This window comes from Mytilus edulis, chromosome 10, assembly GCF_963676685.1.
Source record: "Mytilus edulis chromosome 10, xbMytEdul2.2, whole genome shotgun sequence".
Taxonomy (NCBI): domain Eukaryota; kingdom Metazoa; phylum Mollusca; class Bivalvia; order Mytilida; family Mytilidae; genus Mytilus; species Mytilus edulis.
This window is the reverse complement of record NC_092353.1, coordinates 14408361-14413360: the sequence shown is the minus strand read 5'-3', so window position 1 is coordinate 14413360 and position 5000 is coordinate 14408361.

The window sequence follows — 5000 nt, the reverse complement described above, 5'->3', positions numbered from 1 at the left end:
GAACTTGCTTTCGAAAAACCAAAATGACCGGCGCAAATGAATATTTTGGAAAAGGACCACAAGGATTTGGGAAAGGGCCTGAGAAAGTTCCTAAGAGTAAAGAAAATTATGTCATGGAGATAAAAAGATATTCGAGAGACTGTACTATTCGTGTTATAGGAATATCAACAGAAAATGTGCAAGCAATTTCTGTGATAAGGGCAATTGAGCATGTCACAGGTTTGAACTCTGTTCTTGCTGTGGTTAAGGATGATACCTCTTCGTACGATGTTACGCTTGACTCAAAGTCTAATGCAACAAAAATACTTAGTGGAGTTGAGATTTTAGACAAAGATTACGAATGTTCGTTAATGTACTCAGATACGACAGTTGTGTCTTTCATGTACATCCCAGCATTCATTGATGATGACGATATTATAGACATGTTAAGAGATAGGGGAATTAAAATCGTTTCACCAGTATTTAGAAGAGTTGTACCGGGTACGCAGGTAGCCGATGGAACGCGATTTGTCAAATGTGTTTTTCCACCTCATATTATTGCACTTCCATGGAGTATGCCTTTTAAGGTTGGTAAAAACACAAAGTATTACAAATGTGTTCACAATAACCAGACAAAGGTATGTTCAGAATGCTATTCACCTGAACATGTTCACAAAAACTGTCCTTACATTATTTGTGGTGGTTGTGGAGAACAGGGTCATGTTGCGAGAAGGTGTCGTGCAGCAAAGTGTGAACATTGTCATGAACTACCGTTGAAATGTAAATGTAAGAAGGGAGACAATTTGAAAACGCGACCGCAGCCAATCATTGCTAAGTGCAATGTTTGTGATAAAATCGCATGTAGTTGCGTGAATGAGGTTAACAACGTGGAAGCAACGGGAGTCAACGATATGAGTACTTCGCAAGAAGAAACCAATAATGAAGTGTCAGAACAAACCGAGGTTAAAAGTGTTGATGTACCAGAAAGTGAAGGTCTGGTGGATGATATTCATAATAACAAAAATGAATTGATTGTTGAAGCCGCCGTGCACATGGAAAATAGTGTACAGCATGAGACAAGAAAGAGAAAAATTGCTAATTCGGAAGATAATTGTTCCGAGTCAGATGAAAATACTGATGTAGATGTGAAAGATGATGATGGTGTTGATATCTCTGCTCCTAGTGTTAGTGCCGTTGAGGAAGAGAAAAAAGATGAAAAAACTGGCAAAAAAGTTAAACGTAACGGAGATAGCACTCTTCTAGGTGAAGAAGCTGTTAATGAAGATTTAGATTTTGGAAATTTTGATCCCGATCATTGGGAAAAACGAAACGACACCCTTTGTGATGTTACATTAAACAACACAGAGGGTGGTAGTGGTAATGGTGATGATGACTCCTCTGTCTGTGTTGAAGAAAACATGGATGAAGGAGGTGACACAAACGAAGAGGTTGATGTGTTTTCTCTCTCTGCTAAAGAGCTTAGAAAATATAAAAAGCAACAACGAAAGCTTACAAGAAGGTCGCCGTTGAATCCTAAACCTAATGTTAATGCTGGTAGAAGCTCTCAGGTGTCTGAAAATAAAAATAAAAATGGATAACAAATTTTATTATTTTATTTGTATTATAATGGTGCTGATTTGTTCGTTTAATTGTAATGGTTTAAAAAATGTGAATAATTTTCAAAATTTTGTATCTGTTTTATATGATAGAAGGGCTACTTTTGCTTTGTTGCAAGAGACTTTCTGGGATAAATCATATGTTGATGGAATACAAACTATGTATGAAGGGAAAATATATGAATGTAATGGTTATAATAGTAGGCAAGGTGTTGCTATCATGGTTGCCAATAGTGTAAAAGATAAAACAAAATTAGTATATAAAGATGATGAAGGAAGGTTTATACATGTTTCATATGAAACAGATGGTCAAATTTTTAATTTTGTATCTGTTTATGCACCTAATAATTGTATAGAAAGAGCAAGATATTTTAAGTTTGTTAACAGTTATATTGAAAATTTACAAAATGTTATAATAGGAGGAGATTTTAATACAACTCTGTCAAACTTAGACAAAGGAGGTAAATCTAAACATTGTATTGATGAGGCATATAGAGAATTAAATAAAACCATGTGTAATTGTAATATATATGATGTATGGAGAGCAAGAAATGAATGTAAAAAAATATTTTCTTGGAAAAGAATATGTAATAATATATTGCAGCAGAGTAGAATAGACTATTTTTTAATTAGTAAATCCTTATCACCAAATGTACAAAATGTGTATTATAATGAAACAAGCTTTAGTGATCATACATATGTTTTTATGAATTTTAACTTTTGTGTTGTTGAACGAGGCCCTGGAATATGGGTGTTGAATAATACTGTATTGTCAAATGTAAATTATGTAAAAAGAGTTAAAGAGATTATAGTTGAATCTATGAATTGTTCTTTATATGACAGTGAACCACTTATTTGGTGGGATAATTTGAAATATAGAATTAAGAGATATTCTCAAGTTTTTTCTTCAGATTTAGTTAAGGAAAAGAAAAGGGAATTTTTTTATATACAAAATAAAATACAAAGGTTATGTGCTTTACAAGCAAGTGGTATAGATATAGATGTAACTAGATTAGAAACATTGCAATTAGATCTTAGTAAATATGAATTAGATAAATGTAAAGGTGCTATTTTACGATCTAAAGCCACATGGGCTACAGAGGGTGACAAAAATACAAAATATTTTCTAAACTTAGAAAAGTATAGACAGGAAAGTAATTCTGTGAAAGAATTGTATAATGTAAATGATGAAATTGTAAATGATACTGATGGAATTTTAGATATTGAATATAATTTTTACAAAGAGTTGTACTCTTGTGTTGAGATAGAAACTGATAAACTATGTGATTTTTTACAACATGTTGATAAAAAGGTTGATGACGATGATAAAGAGATTTGTGACTCAGATATAACATTTAATGAAATTGCTGAGGCCTTATCATCGATGTCTAAGAATAAGAGCCCAGGCTCAGATGGACTTACTACAGAATTTTATTGTACTTTTTACGATTCACTTAGAGAGATTTTATATAAAGTTTTTAATGCTGTTTATGATGAAGGTATTTTATCAAGATCAATGAGATCTGGTGTTATCAGTTTAATTTTTAAGAAAAAAGGTGATAAAAGATGTATTAAAAATTATAGACCTATTTCATTACTGCAAGTTGATTACAAAATTTTAGCTCGTGTCATGGCAAATAGATTTAAAAAAGTATTGCCAAAAATAGTGTCTGAAAATCAAACATGTTGTATAGTAGGAAGAGATATTTCTAATAGTATTGCAAATGTACGAGATATTATAACTTTAGTAGAAAATGATGATATGGAAGGATATATTGTAAAAGCTGACCAAGAAAAAGCCTTTGATAGGCTTAGTCATGAGTACATGTTAAGTGTATTAAAGAAATTTGGTTTTGGTGAAAGTTTTATTAAATGGATTACAATTTTTTATAATGAAATAAATAGCTCTGTAAAATGTAATGGTTTTTTAACCAAGTATTTTGCTATTAAGAATGGGATAAGACAAGGCTGTCCAATTAGTGCTCTGTTATATGTTTTGGCAGCTGAGCCTTTACAATGTATGATTAGCAATAATTGTAATATTTCCGGAATCAATATTCCAATGTCAGAAAAAGTGTGTAAAATGTTTCAACATGCTGATGATACTACTGTAACTGTATCTGATAAGAAGTCAATTGATGAAGTATTTAATGTATTTGAATTGTATGGTAAATGTTCTGGTGCTAAAATAAATAGGCAAAAGTCAGAAATAATGCCTATTGGGAAAGGTTGTATGACAGAAAATGAACAAAATTGCCATGGTCTCAAAATTTGTGAAAATGAAATTTTGTTATTAGGTGTTTATATTGGCAAAAATGAACATGTATGTAATGAATTGAATTGGAGAGGAAAACTAAATAAAATCAAGATGTTATTAAATATGTGGATACAAAGAAAATTGACAATACATGGTAGAGTAAATGTAATAACCTCTCTGTTAATGTCTAGATTGTGGTATAATATATTTGTTACTTCTATGCCTGAATGGGCTATTTGAAGAAATGAAGAGACTATGTGTTAACTTTGTGTGGAATGGTGGTGCACACCTTGTACAGTATAATACTATTATTTGTGATAAAAACAAAGGTGGTTTACAACTGCCTGATATTAAATCAAAAATTTGTGCTTTTAGATTGAAGTTTTTAGCCAGATTTTTAAATGAAGATTATAAAGTAATATGGAAAGACATTTTTAGGTATTTTATTTCCAAAGTATTGAATATGAAATTGGCAGAAGACATTGTATTCATGTCATTAAAAGATAAATATATGTCTTGTATTCCTGTGATATACAAAGAAATGTTAAAATCATTTTGCTTTATACGAGAAAATGTGTCATTTGATTATACAGTTGAAAATATTTATAATCAACCGTTGTTTTGTAATTCAGAAATTTTGATATGTGGGAAAACAATTTTATGGAATGATTTTATAGAGGCTGGAATAATTCAGTTGAAAGACATTTGTTATGAGGTGAAACCTGGGTTTTTACCTCTAAACGCTATTGTAGAAATTGTTGCTAATGGGAATGATGAATATGATATAGATAGTATTATAAAACGTTATAGATCACTTCAGTCTGCTTTACCAGAATTGTGGACTAAAACTGTAGGGACTGAGGTGTATCATAGAACAAACAATAGAAACATTGACATTAATTTGAATATGAATTGTAAACTTGTTGATTTTAAGATGTGTTCATCAAAACAGTTATATTGTCTTGTTATAGATAAATTGTGTCAGCAACCAAAATCTGTTGACAAATGGATGAATATCTTTCAAGATGATGAAAGTATTATGCATAAAGTATGGAAAATAGTTAATATGTTTTGGAAACCGTCATTAATGACGGAGCTTGATTTTAAAATAGCTCACTGTTGTATATTTACAAACGAACGTTTATTAA